Below are 15,817 nucleotides of genomic sequence, written 5' to 3' on the forward strand. Positions count from 1 at the left end.
TCAGATTTTTTTTTTTTTTTTTTTTTTGCTTGACTCTACAATGCAAAATGCCCAAGTTGGAGGAATCTTGCTAACAAATGGAAGTTTTGCTTTTCTAATTTTGTGTAACTTTTGGGGTGTAATAAAGGTCATCCAATTTTTCAGATTCATCCGTCTAAACTTTTTGGTCCATCTGTTTTTGTCCTGGCACGCACAGTAGTAAATTCTTCATTTCAGAGCTGCTTCACTGCTCTTCCAGAACAGAGAAAAGGGAGCACTCAGAAATATTATTAATCTCCAAATAAAGTGGGCCAGGTCTCATGTTCTCTAAAAATGGAAACAGTTCTTTCACAAACCAAATAGGGGGTAAGATGTTAGCATGGTTTGTTGAAGGGTGGCTGTCAAACTCTTTGTATGAAAAGGCAATTAGCTATGTGTAAAGCTGGCAGTGGGGGCCCTTGAGAAGAAGATGGGGGGTAAGGAGAGGGTCAGGTCCTTATTCCCTGCAGCAGCCCATGTGGCTTTTTCCTGGCAGAGTTCCCCTTGATGTCAAAGTGAGCTGCATGTGCCAAGGAAAGATGTCGAGTGAGGAGAAGTTGCTGCTGGCCCTGAGTGGTTTGTGTTTTTAAGAATGGTGGGTTGAAAGAAAGGGGCTCTCGCATTCTGTACCTAGGTGGTCCTGGGAAATTTTTGGCAGGAATTGATTCCCCCTTTCCCCAACCCCAGCAGGGTATATATGTGTATATGTGAGGGGGGACAGCATTTCAGAATGTGTAGACAGGTGCAAAATTTAAATGGAGAAAATGAAAATTGAGCTAAGGTTAAATCCCAACAAGAAGCCCGATTTCAAATCACATCAAATGCACAATTTGGTACTTCTCTTAGACTGAGAATGGGACTGGTGGCCCTTGGATCTATAGTCCCATCTCTTTTATCAACTTGCTCTGTGATTAAACTTCTGCCTGGTGCATTTTGTTAATGTCACTTCTAACACAATAGTCAATAAATACTTTTTTATGTAGATGATGTTTCTGACTCTGCTTATATAGTATGGCTATGCATTGTCAATAAAATAGAAAATTAAATTAATCTTTCTTCTTGACAATATCTATTCAAACTAATACAAACAGACATTTTTATGGTCATTTAAGGACTTAAGACTGCAACTACTATCTTAAAATAACTCTGTGAGGTAGTTAAGCTAAATTTTATTAAACTCATTTTATAGATGAAGAAACTGAGGTACAGAGAATTTAAGTGAAGTGCCAAGGATCACATCACTAGTCCAAAATAGAACTTATTACCTCTCCTCTAAAATCTTTCTCTTTTTCTAACTTTCTTATTTCTGTTGAGGATACTAAAAACAATCTTTTTGGTCAACTAAGTTTGTAACCCAACTGTCATCCTTGACTTTTCTGTTGCAATTCTCACATTCAGTCAATTGCCAACTATTATGGGGTCCTTTGGTTGTAGGGTAGTACTTGTACTTAATATAGGGTAATATTATTAGGGGGAAAAGCAGTAGCTTCTGATTTGGGACCCTCTTGGATCAGTTCTTTTGGTAGCAAGCTATGATTTCAGTAAGGGATTGTGAACTTTATTCCTTTTCTTTTCCTACCATAATGGTGATAGCTGCTGCCATTCTTCCACATGAACAAGAGACTCAACTAAGTGAGATTATACTGGGGTTACCATCTGCCTTTGTCTCACTTGTCTGTTTGGTCCTTTGACATCAACCTTATGAGTATCAAAAGATCCCCTCCCCTGAGTACAGGAAGGAGAAAATGCTTAAGTAGTAGCAGGATGGCTCAGAATCAAAAACAGAGACAGCTCTTGGGAGAGGCCCTCATAAAGCCCAAGGTTGGCTATTTCACTGGGTGATGGGACTAATTAGCAGAGTTGTAAAAGCTGTTTTATATATCTCTCCTCTCCCCATTGAATATTATTATTCTTTTAGCTTATCATATTAGTTTTGTTACATTAAGATATTGAATTTTATTTAAATTATTATTTTTTTAATGAACATGATGATTCTCCAGATGGCTTTCTAAAATGACTGGATCAGTTCATAATTCCACCAATAATGAATTAGTGTCTCAATTTTTCCACTTCCCCTCAAATATTTGTTGCTTTGCCTCTTTGGTCACTTTAGGCAATCTGGTAGAAATAACTCTTTTATTTCCTCCAATTTTTGGCAAACCCTAAATCAGCTGTAGAGTCAAGTTTGATGAGCCAATAAATATGAGAAAAGAGAGCCTTCTTCCCTAAATGAGAGGGTTGTATTTCCCTAGAGTTAAGCCTGGGTAAACTGCAATGGTTAGGTAAGGCTAGGGGCTGGTGTAAATTGCCAAGTCTGGTGTTTCAGCCAAACAATTGTCTCCAGTCTCTGTGCTAGATTAGTCTTCTCATTTTACATTCCCTGTAGCTCACAGAATCTGAGTTAGAAGAGAACCCAGAAGTCAATTAGCCCAGCCCATATACCACAGGAATTCCCACTATAACATACCCAATGAATGGTCATCTAGCTGCTTGCAGGCCTCCAAGGAAAAGGAACCCACAACTTCTGCGACAGCCCATTCTGCTTTTGGAAAATTTCAATTGTTAGGAAGGTTTCTTGACACCAAACCCAAATTAGCCTCTTTAACAATTTCCAACCATTTTTCCTGGTTCTCTGGGACCAAACAGAAAATTGAGTCTTTTTTTAAAAAATATTTTTAGTTTATTTATTTTTAATACAGATTGTTTTATGAATTGTGTTGGGAGAGAAAAATCAGAGCACATGGGAAAAACCATGGGAGAGAGAAAAAAAAAACAGAAAAAAGAAATGAACATACTATGTGTTAATTAGTTCTTTCTCTGGTTACAGATGGCATTTTCTGTCCAAAGTCTATTGGGATTGCTTTGAATCACTGAACCACTGAGAAGAACCAAGCCTTTCATAGTTGATCATCACACAATGTATTCCTGGTTCTGCTTGTTTCACTGAGCATCAGTTCACACAAATCTTTCTAGGCTTTTCTATAATCAGCTTGTTCATCATTTTTTTTAGAACAATAATATTCCATTACCTTCATGTACCACAATTTATTCAGCCATTTCCCAATTGATGGGCATCCACTCATTTTCCAATTCTTTGCTATCACAAAAAGAGCTGCTAGATTTTTGCACATGTGGGTCCTTTTCCTTCCTTTATGATTTTCTTGGGATACAGATCCAGTAATGTCACTGCTTTAATCAAAGGGGAATGCTTCTTTACATATTGGTAATATTCAATTATTTGAATTAAGTGAATTCAAATATTTGATTATATGATGTTCTCATTTCCCATCTCCAAACTCCTTCCCTTTCTTCACCCTGAGCATTTTTTTCCTCTAAGCTAGTACCTAGTTCCTTCAAACAATCTGTATGTAATTGTCACATGAACTCAAAGTACTTTGGATCCTTTGGACATTCCAGCTATTGGATGATTGGATTGTGCTTGGTATTCAGAACTGAAATAATACAGCAGATGAGTTCTGATGAGGGCAGAGTACAATAAGATTATTACCTCTCTGGGAACTGAAAGCTCTCTTAATGAAATCCAAGATCAATTTTTTTTTTTTTTTTTTTTTTTTTTTTTTTTTGCTGCCATATCACCAATTGAACTCCATTAAATGTTTGGTTATTTTTCAGAACAGCTGATGTTTATTCATGCCTCTTGTCTTTACTTGTGAAGTTGGGTTTTTTTATACCTAAGTACATGACCTTACATTTATCTCTGTTGAAATTTATTTATTTAGTTAGATTGCACTCATTGTTCTGACCTGCCAATATCTTTTTTGGGTCACAATTCCTTTCCTCCCATTATATAGCTACCTCTCTACTTCAGGTCATTGTTGTTAGTTACTGAGATTATAGTAATGTGTTCATAATATGATTTTTGGTCTCTAACCCTTCTAAACTATTGATATTCCTATAGTGCAGATCTTGTTGTATCATATCCCTGTTGAATAAGTTGTAGTGGCTTTTACTTTTGCCTCTAGGATAAAATACAAATACCTATTCGGCTTATAAAGCTGGACCACAATATTGTCCAGCTTCCTTCTCAGATTTATTTCATATTACTTTCCTTCAGGAGATTTTTGTTAAAGCAAAATTGGTTTGCTTGTTATTCTCAGTAAAAAATATTTAATTTCCTGCCACTTTGTCTTTTCACAGGATTTTTCATTCCCCATTCCCTTTTCCTCTATTCTTATTTTTGTCTCATAGAATCCCTTTTAACATGATTCCAGATAGTTTTCTAAAATCAGTCTAATTATCAGTTCATAACTCCACCAATGATGAATTAGTGTCCCAATTTTTCCATATCCTCTCCAACATTTGTTGTTTGCCCCTTCAGTCACTTTAGCTAATCTGGTAGAAGTAAAATAATATCTCAATTTATGTTTCTCTAACCATAATGACTTAGAGCATTTTTTTATATAACTATAAATTGTTTTAAGAATCTCTAGCCTCTTTAAAAGCTCAATTCAAATGTTATCTACCCTCCCCAAATGACTTTGCATGCATTTTTTCCTTAATTCTTGATATGCGTGTTCATCCCAATCTTTTCCTCCCAATAGAAACAAATTCTTTGGGGATAGAGACTGTTTCAGTTTTGTCTTTGAATCCTCAGTGCCTGGCACAATGCCTGATACATGATAGGACCATGGTCTAGGAAGCTGATTATTGGGATAAACTCATTCTCCTGGAAGGTCTCATCCACCTTCATATTGTACCTTGTCATTATTCTGTCTCTCTCTTATTGGATGGTGGAGTCATGAATTCCAAAGCTCCATTTAAGGAAAGAGCTATGTCAGAATATCTCATTTCACATTTAGCTGCACTACTACTTTGGGACTTTTCCGACTGACTTCTTCATTATATCTCCTCATTGGTTCTTTCTCATATTCCATTCCTTACTCCCTCCTATGAAAAATTTTCAACTTTATTTTTTATGCTGTCTTCCTCATTTTAATTATAAGTTCCTTGAACAAAATGAGTTAATTTTTTCCATATTTGTGTCCCCAGTGCTTAGCAAAGTGCCAAGCCTATAGGCACCTAATAAATAATATTGACTAAGAGCTTAGTAACTATAGTTTATAAATTTATAGAAGAGGCTTGGATAGTGTTTCAGGACTTGGTGCAATCAGAATAATATCATCTTCAGGCAAGAACTGTAAAGCCAGAGAAACTGAGGCAAGATGGAGATTAGAGAGTTTTTAATATTTTATTAAATGGAGAGTATAATTAACTGGACAGGACTCTCGTCTCAAAGTATCCAGTGACGAATGGGAGAATCCCAAGTCTTTATATATCTTTTTCGAACAAAGAAAGGAAAAGAAGCGGGAAACTTCTTTATAGAACCATGGTCAGAAATGGTCAGAAAATCCTGACCATTTTCTGTCAGAATGGGGGAAGGCTATAAATTCTTACTAAAAGCCAGAGTCAGGTGTTTTAATAAACAGAAGTAAAGATGTCAATGAGGTATCCAGGATAGTCTTATCTTTTGGAATATTTTAGAGGGGGTAGTGTCATAAATTCTTGAGAGCAGTAGAAGTTAGGAGCCATGAAGTCTGAACTCCCCCTTATCTTGAATCTTACATTGACAATTTATAACCTTAGGGCAAATGATCCTCAGGGGTTTTACAACTAAGAGGATTGAGGCAGAACAGTTAAGGAAAGTGAGGTAGAACAATTTAGGGAAACAGAGACACAACCAATTAGGGAAACTGAGTCAGGATAATTAAAGAGAACTGTGGCACAACAGAACATCTGAACAAACTTAATTTTACTGTCAGTAAATGACTTAATTTTTAGCTTTAATATGCACACATATAGCTTTCATATTTGAAAGAACTTAATTTTACTGTCAGTAAATGACTTAATTTTTTAGCTTTCATATATATATGTACACACACACACACACACACACACACACACACACACACGAAAAGGATTAGGAGCTCCTAATACAAAAGTCAGTCTCCTTAGCTTTGATCAATTTTTATTGATTGGTTTCACTGGTTTTTCTTCCTACTCTCCTCTCCTTAACTTCTCCCAAATGTAGGTGTTTTCTAAAGCTCTGTCTTTTCCCCTTTCTCTTTACCCTCTGTTCTTTCTTTTGACAAAATTGTATATTCCCGTTTTTTCATTGACCAACATGAAGATGATCCCCAAGCCTATACATCCGGCTCTAATAATCTCTCTTGAATTCCAGTCCCATATTATCAACTGATTGGTAGATATTCCAACCTGAATATCCTGTGGACACCTTACACTCAGCATTTCCAAATGTTATTATCTCTCATGTTAATTTCCCTATCTCCAGCAGCACTACTCTTTTTCTAATTGCCCAGTTTGGAAACTTTGAAGAACCCTTGATTTTTTTTTTTTTTTTTTTTTTTTTGGCCATCTTCTCCACACTTATATCTCATGGTTGTCAAGCCTTCTTTATCTTACCTGTAGCATTTTTCATAACCATACTCCACTTTGTATTTCTATTGACACTTTTCTAGTTCAGGCTCTCAATTCTGCTCACCAAAATTAGGCAAAATTTAACTGGTCTCCCTGCCTCCCTTCTCTCCTCTTTCTACTCCTTCTTCTACACCACTGATAAATGTTATTACTAAATTACAAGTCTGCCTATTCTATTCTTCTATTAAATTTTTTTTGATGGGTTCACATTGCTTTTAGAATAAACTTCTTGGTCTTGAATTTTAAAATTCTTTCAAATATTAATTTAGTTTATCAAGGAGACAGCTTAATACAATGAGTTGGCAGACCTGAGTTCAAATCTCACTTTTGATGTGTCTTACTTGTGTGACTTTAGGTAAATCAATTAACTTCATTAGGTCTTTGTTTCCTTATCTATAGAATGAGGGGATCCTTTTCAACTCTAGATATATGATCCTATTGCAACAACTTGTTACAATTAGCTTGTTTTGAACATCAGGGAAATATAGTGATCCTAAAGGTCAACATGGGTTTTTTTCACTTTCAGAAACTTATTTTTGACCAAAAAAAAATCACAATTTCTCTGAACTCCCAGATAGTGGAAAAATTCCTAATATTTAGTTAGAAGTTAGGGTTTATGTCCTAAATGTACATTTATATTAATATCTAACTTCAGTAACTAAACTCCTGACCAGCCCACCTAGAGAGATTTTATCAATTCCTCTTAATTCTAGTGCCTTCCCTCTGTTGATAATTTCCTATTAATCCTGAATATAGCTTGTTTGTATGTAGTTGTTTTTGTTTTCTCCCTCACTAAATTTTGAGCTTCTTTTGGACAGAGATTATCTTTTGCCTTTTTTGTACCCTCAGCACTTAGTACAGTGCCTGGCATATAGTAGGACTTAATAACTGCTTATTAACTGACTCAATATTGTTACTTCTTTGCATCTTGCATATGGGAGACTGCTCTCAAGAAAATTAATGCCATTTGAACAAAACAATGTTTAAAAAAACATAAGGGAAGTGAAGTCATAAAGTGTTCATTTTGCACATTTATAGCTACATTTTTATATAATTTACCCTGGCAAAACTGTTAGAGGATCATCTTCCATGTCAAGGAACATTTTTTCTGATTCATCAAACTGCTCTTGTATCATGATGCATTACAGTAATAGGCATCTGACTTATAAAAGGTATGGAGTGGTTCAGAGAAGGCCAGAATCCAAAGAAAATCTGCAATTATGCAGCAAAAATGGAATGCTTATGGAGTGGGTTTAATTACAGATGTTCTCTTACCCCAACATATTGCCATGATGATTTATGCACATTTTGTTATACAATAATTTTTATAAATGGAAACTACATCACATGCATACATACTCATTGCCCTGTGACATGAGCAAGTAAAAAAATGAAATGTTTTGAAAAGTCTATGAAATAATCTTGACTGGAAAGTCAACAGACCAAGATTACAATCTTTGATGGACCATTGTTGAATTGTGCCAAGTTTAAGCCACATTTTCTTTCTGTGCCTGTTTCCAGAATTGAAAATTGAGTCCAGCATCCCTGTTCTTCCCCATCCTTCAAATATATCATGAATATATATATATATATATATGAAAATATGTGATGCATTTTGAGTTCTTTGAAAATGTGGTATAAAATAACTCAAAGTGTTGCTCAAATTAATCTGGCCCTATTTGTTTTTTGAACTACTCAAGATGAAATTTGTCATTTATTAGAAGAATTGGGATGGAGAACTCATTGTGTGGAAACTTTTTTCTCTAACTGAAGCTGACAAGGATCTGTCACTTGAGCAGATGAGTTTTAGAGAATTACCTGAAATATATAGATGTCAGATGACTTGTCCATGATATCAGTACTAAAGAACAATCATGAAAAATCAAGTCTTCATGTCTCCAAAACATTCTCTTGACTCTACCTTGCTGTCCCTTGACTTACTAGAATTGTAATTGGACCCTATTACCAGCTTTGGTTTTGGGGGGATTGCGTTCTCTCTCTCTCTCTCTCTCTCTCTCTCTCTCTCTCTCTCCATTACTTATTTCTTCTCATTTCTTTACCATTTTAGCCATCTTTCATTTCCTCAGCTTTGATAATTGAAAAGGATGAGATCATCAAAGAAGAATGTTTTGAGAGTATGAAGGAGATCAACGTCCATCTTGGGGGCAAACTTATACTTTGTATCACAGAAAGAGGAAAATGATAGTTAAAAGAAGTGAAATGAGAGGTATAAGGGGAAGCAAAGAGAACAATGACATAGAAGAATGATGTTTACTTGTCATTTTTCTAAATCTTTCTTTACCAAAAAAAAAAAAATCTAATAGGGTCTTAACCATTACTATTGTCATATGAACTAATAACAGTAACACAGAAGGCTATAAAAAATCTCAATAATAAACAGGCAAAGAAGGCAATTACAAATTATAAGTCATCAACAAACCAGCTTATAAAACAGAAAATCACCAAGAGGGTAATCCTGCCATCAAATTCACAAAACCAGGCCAAGCAGAGCATAGGGGAAAGAAAACAGAGATGAAGATGAGGTTAAATGGAGACATTTCATGATGTATCTGATTAGAGTTTGGTGTATTCTTACTCTTCTCCCTGTTTTTCCATTGCTTTTTAAACACACCCACCCAGTTGATGATCTGGGGAAGCTCTTTTTACTCCATGCCCCCACATATGCTACTAGGATGTAAGAACAGCTCAACACACTGTGGATGATAAAATAAAGGTGTGTTTTATATCTATAACTCATAAACAGAGAAGACAATATGAAAGATATACTGGAAAGATAGCTGCTAAGTCCAAATTTTAGAAAATCCAAAGAAATATTAGACAGAAAAAGGCAGCATTATGTTGTCAATCAGCCAGCGTTTATTAAACCCTCATTATGTGTCTGGCTCTGTATTGGGCAGTACACTATGTGATTTATAGCAAACAAGTTATATAAGATGGGACTCCAAAGAGGTTTTTCTACATTTGCATGCCCAAGAGCGATTGGAAATCATTGTTTTAATTATTCAGCAAATGATAGCTATTAAGCATTCTAACCTCTCCCAGTGAAAACTGTCCTTAGCCAAAGAAGATTTATTGGTGCCCCAAGAGGCAGTAGATCTCTGTTCACTGGCAGCAGAAGTCAGACATTGGGATTTGGAAGTATGTAGCTGAGATGGTGAAAAAGAACAAATTATCTGAGGGCTGAGTTGGATTTGAAAATATGTTGGTAGCTGAGATATGCAAAGGACAAATTATTTAAAGGACAGGTTGGATTTGGAATTGTATTCAAAGGGAGGGGGGAAATGCCCTAAATAAAATAGGGGCAGAGAATTTATGATCTCCCCAAGTATACTCCTTTACCTTACCTTCCCCCACAACCCTTTGAGGGAAAATGTTCTAAGGCCCACCAAAGATGAGCTCTATTAGCCAAAGGGACAACTTGACAATTACTGAGACAAAGGGCTATGCTTCTATGCCTTTCCTATGAAACTCAAACCCACGGATTGAATGCATGCATTATTTTGTGCCTGGTCAGATTATCTAAGATTTTGAGAAATGAATTTAAGAGAAGTGAATCTGCCCGAACATATTCCTCCATGAATTTCATATATTATTATAACAAACACTTAAAAAGTGCTATGTGCAGTCCATGAATTGAAAAGATTGGCCCATGATCACAAAAGAGTTCTTGATCTGCAATTGAATATAAGCTCAGTGAGGGCAGGAATTGCTCTGTTTTTGTTTTTATGTTCATAGTATGTAAGTACCATAGCACCTTTGATATCCTATGCATATAATAGATTTATGTGGAATTGAATTACATTGATTAGAAAAACAATCTTTTATGCCAAAGAGTCTCCTTACTCCTGACCCATGCAATAGTCATTCTATAAGAAATAAGACAACATAATTAGTTGCTATGTTTTTACCCTGTAGATTTGTGATCTATGGTGCTTTTGTTCTGCCATCAAATAGTCATTATCTTTCAGTTCCTATTGCTTCTTAGCACTTCAAATATCTCAACTATTTAAGATGCTAAAAATAAACCCATCAAAATATTTTGAGGATGCATTTGATTCATCAATGTTGATACTCCTTGAAATGATGCAAAGGTTCTCCCATCTATGCCTAGCTATTGTGCATCAAAGCCCCACTATAAATTACTCTGGGAGGTCCACACAAAGTATTGGGGAATTTCTTTGCATTCTTTTCACCTTGTATAGAGGAATGGAACACTTGGATTGTCTATTGGTTTATTTCTCACTCTACTTTCATAACTGGCCATTTATTTTTCATATATATATTTTCTCATAATATATTTTATATCATTTGTTTGTAACCATTGATTTGTAAAATGTTTCATTAGCTCTCATCTACTATATGCCATTTTAATATTCTTTGGGTTATCTTTTATTTCAATTCTTCAGAAACTGTACTGTTCCATAACTTACAATAACATGTAATCACAAGAATGGAATGTATTAAATATATGGTTCTTTCTTTCCACAATAATATTGCAGCCTGCCTCCTATATTCCCAAGGGCAATTTAGTTTGCTCACTTCCTCCTATTCAATTCTGGATCCAATTGTCTAAAACCAGTCAGAACTCTATCCACTATAAGCCACCTCCATGTTTTTATAGTTATACACACTTTAGAGACTTTATAGTTATACATGACTAAGAAGTATAGCAAATATTATATCTGTTGTGTCTATAATTTATTGATTTTTTAAAAATTAAAAGCTTTTGGCTTGGTATGAAAATAACATATCTTTGAAAGGTCTCCTCAGTCAACATGTTTGCTATGTGTGTGTATGTGTACAAGGGCTTATGTATATGTGATTTTATATATATATATATAAATGATACTAAACTTCATAATAGATGTGGCTGAAATAATGCAAATAGACACTATTTACAGTGTCTATCCAAGACCTTTATGCTGATGAAAGAGCTCTATAGTCATATAGATTATGTATATCATATTCTAGACAAGAGGCATTTTTCATCTACTTGCGTTTTTTTTCTATGTAGATAGACCAACTTTCTTGAGTAATTATGGATCTTATATAGGAAATCACGTGGTGTTCCAGGGCTTGATCTGATCAATACAATTCAAATTCAAACAGGAACATCTAGCGGACCTCCTGTTCTGAATAATTCTTCTCTCCACAGGAACTCTTCTTGTGATTTCTCTAAATCTTTCTTTACCAAAAAAAAAAAAAAAATCGAATAGGGTCTTAACCATTACTATTGTCATATGAACTAATAACGGTAACACAGAAGGCTATAAAGAATCTCAATAATAAACAGGCAAAGAAGGCAATTACAAATTATAAGTCATCAACAAACCAGCTTATAAAACAGAAAATGGATTGCCATTCTAAATGGATGGCAAGAATATTTAGCCTGTTTCAGGGCTCATTTTATATTAATAAAGAGAGGATGAGCAAAACAAGTTACTTCTATTAAAATCTTTCCAGGATTTGTATTTAATTTTAATATATACATGGGAAACATCTTGTTTCATGAGACCTTTTAAAGCAGAATTTTATTCTACTAAGTCAAAATTTTTTATAGTAAATAAATAATAAACAAGTCAACAAACTAACAAATATTTATTAAATTTATGAATTGTTTTTGAATTTTTGACATATTTTTCAGATTATTAAGAGCAGTTATGATTGTATCAGTCTCCTATTTTTAGTGGTTCCCAGTTCCCAATGGGGTGTATGGGGTATTCAGAGAACTGGTATCTTTGGTATGAAGGTTTTCTGGGCCTTCAAAAGCCATGAAGGCAGTTGAAATAGGGATTGTGGAGCTCTTAGAGCTTAGTCAGATATTGAAGATGCAAAAGTCATTCTTTTCATCTGTGGGCTTTTGCCAGTCATCTTGGCTTTGCCTCTGGAATTTGGTGATTCTGGAAGAAATAGTGAAGTTGATAACTTTGTGCAACTCTATCTCCCCGAAATCCAATTCATGCTCAAGTGAAGATGTCACTCTTTGCTATTATTAGTCTTTTTTTTTTTTTTTTTTAAACGGAGAAACAAAGCAATTGCCTACAGGATCCAATACAAACTCTGGAAAAATACAAAGCTACCAAGGAGACATCAGTAACTACTGATCCACATGCTTACATTTTCATCTTGGTAAGAATGGTTCATGTATATAACAGGAGCATTATCTTTGATAAAAACATGCCAAAGAATTTTGCAGGCTTTCCCAGATAATTTTCTATAGCGAATGTATAGAAGCATTTTTTTGCAGGCTTTCCCAGATAATTTTCTATAGTGAATGTATAGAAGCATAGCAAAGAGTTGGTATGGGACTTTAGGGGCAAGTTTGTCTAACTCTTCATTTTATGAATGAAGAAACTGAGATCCAGAGAAACTGTGACAGACCCAAAGTATAAAGACATAGTGTCAGAAGTAGGGTTTGAATCTGGAATTTCCAAAAGTAGTCAATACTCTATTCACTATAATAAGCTGCCTCAGATCTTTATAGTTATACAAATTTTAGAGACTTTAGAGTTATACATAACTAAGAAGTATGGAAACTATTATATCTGTTGTGTCTATAATTTATTTATTTTTAAAATTAAAAACTCTTGGGTTGGTAGGAAAATAATGTATCTTTGAAAGATCTGCATAGTCAACATGTTTGCTCTGTGTGTGTATGTGTGTACATGGGCTTATGTATCTGTTATATACAAGATATATATATTAAAATGATATTAAACTTCATAGTAAGTGTGAAATAATTGTAATCTGCTGAGTAATGATATTAAATGAAGTACAAAATAGGGAGAACTATGATTACCTAAAGTGCCATTCACTAGTGCTACCAAGGGTGTCCTGCATAATCTAGAAAAAAGGAAGATTAACTAAATCCTTCCAGCTTTGCAATTAAAGGCTGTGCTTTCCAAATGTTCTTGTTTGCAGAGAAAATTATATAATTGCATTAGAATTTTTTCCAGTTAGGAGCTTCTTTAGTAAAATCCATAACAATGGGAAAGTGACACACAGTGGGGAGAAAAGTGAAAGAAAATATATTATTCATGCTGAGAGATGTGGCAGGAGGAGAGAAACTCATATAGATTACTGCTTTCTATGTTTTTTGAAACAAATTCATATATAGTACTTCATTCTATGTTCTTTCAGTTATATCTGATTCTTCATGATCCTATTTGGGATTTTCTTGGCAAAGATACTGGAGTGATTTGCCATTTCCTTCTCCATCTAATTTTACAGATAAGGAAATTGAGGCAAACAGAGGTAAGTGATTTGTCCAGAATTACATAGCTAGTAAGTATAAGAGTCTAGATTTTAACTCATGTCTTCCTGTCTCCAGACCCAACATCCTATCCATTGTGCCACCTAATTGTCCCCTACATAATACATTCCCCTACATTTGTTCATCCTTTGCTTTCAAAGAGGACCAATGGAATCACAGGGTGATGTCTTGATTTATCTATGAATTGGAATTAAGTGACTTAGAGTTGCCCAAAGTCCTCAGTCTTTCTCTGTCAGGGTCATTAAAATCCACTGGCAAGACAAAAATCAAAATGACAGGTTATGGTCCTGGATGCAGTGGATGACCTTGGTGTCTGTTGTGTGATCAAGCTCTAAGAACTCTAAAGAGCCTGCTTTAATTGCTTTCATTGCTCTTGGAGCAAATTGTTCTCACCCATCCATTCTATCAAAGGAAGTCTTCACATGCTTGGGTTTTCCTCTGGTGTGACTGCTGTATATGTTACAGCTTCTTAGAGCCACACCTGAAAGTTGTGGACACCTTAGCTGGAAAGAGCTCTTAGAACAGAGGTTCTGGTCCTCCCTGAACATTTCTTAAAACCTAGTGATAAATACAAAAGAATTTTAGGAGGCAAAAAATACTAATAGCTAGTGAGAGTATGTGTTGGGGTGGGGACAGCAAAAGCTTCATGTAAAATCTGTGCTTTGAAGGAAGCTAGGGAGTCTGAAAGACAAAAGAGAGAAGGAAATATATTTAAGATATGGAGACATTTTGCAAAAGCAAGGAAATGAGAGATATAATACCTTGTATAGGAAATAACTACTAGACCAATTTTACTGGAATAGATAATGAGGAAGAGTAATGTGCAATGAGAATGAAAGGATATGTGGGAGCCATATTGTGAAGGGCCATTGCCAAACTCTAAAGTTTGTGTTTTATCCCAGAGACAATAGAAGGCCACAAAAGATTTTTAAGGAGTGGAGTGATGTTCATATCTGTGTTTTAAAAAAATGTAGAAAGTATTTAGATCTTCCTTTGAACTTCCTCTGACCTATTCTGGGTTTGCTAAAATCATGAATAAAAAGAACTCTGGCTTGGTTACTCCCAAAAGAACTTGTCTAATCTGTTAGTGCAAGAAAAATTAAGGACAATGCTGCAGATTGCCACAATTTATTATTGAAATGGGAGATTCTCAACACTCTGGGGTTTTCTGTTGCAAACAAAATAGAAAATAGCAAAATTAGTGTACTTAAAACAAGATAGAATTAGAATGCAAGAGCATTGCTTATGGCTTTTATTCTTGAAAGATACATCCAAAATATAATGAGGAACTTAAGATGTTATGTAAGGAACTTCATGACACTTTGAAAAACTTGGCTGAGGTACAGATAAAAATGGAAAAGTTAACGTCAACCACTTAAGGAATATATAACCTAGTAAATCACCGCTGTGGAAATGGAAATTATCAAACACCACTTTTCCATCATGGCTCACAACCTACTTCTATGAAGTTTCTCATAAGCTTTCAGGAATGTACAAGAAAGAAATACTTCTCAAATGAATCATTATTGAAGAACTCACTCATGCTAAGAATCAGGATCTCAGTTTAAGGTGCTTATCTATGTGGTTGTACTAGCCCTACATTGATCAGCAGGCCTGAAAAGCATGCTACTTAAAACTGTACATCAACATTATAATTTTTCCAAAATCATTTCATTTTTAAGTCCAAACTCCTGAAACAAAATGAACCTTTCTTTTCAGGTCTTGTGATAGAGGCCCATTGTTGCCTCATACATTTTCTTCCAGGGTAACAGCTCTGCTTCTTTTTTCACTTGCAGAATGATTTGCTTCAATTTCACCTTATGAATCTCTTAACGACTCTAGTGGTTATTTTTAAAATTGATGCTAGTCATCTATTCAGTACCTACTGTTAAAACCATGACCCTTCTTATTTGACAAAAATTACCAGGAAAACTGATCATAAATTGGCAGAAAATATTTAGATCTGCATTTATTTCTATAATAGATTCTTAACCTACTGTTTAAAAAAAAAAACACCATCTACAAAATTGGGTGATAATATCAAAATGA

General features: G+C 34.8%; 1 pseudogene; it reads left to right on the forward strand.

The window, feature by feature from the left end:
- The first annotated feature begins 14,799 nt into the window (after positions 1–14,799).
- On the forward strand, positions 14,800–15,386 carry LOC100919737 (annotated as a pseudogene).
- Positions 15,387–15,817: the final 431 nt, after the last annotated feature.

The sequence above is a fragment of the Sarcophilus harrisii genome, chromosome 1, assembly GCF_902635505.1.
Source record: "Sarcophilus harrisii chromosome 1, mSarHar1.11, whole genome shotgun sequence".
Classification (NCBI taxonomy): Eukaryota; Metazoa; Chordata; class Mammalia; order Dasyuromorphia; family Dasyuridae; genus Sarcophilus; species Sarcophilus harrisii.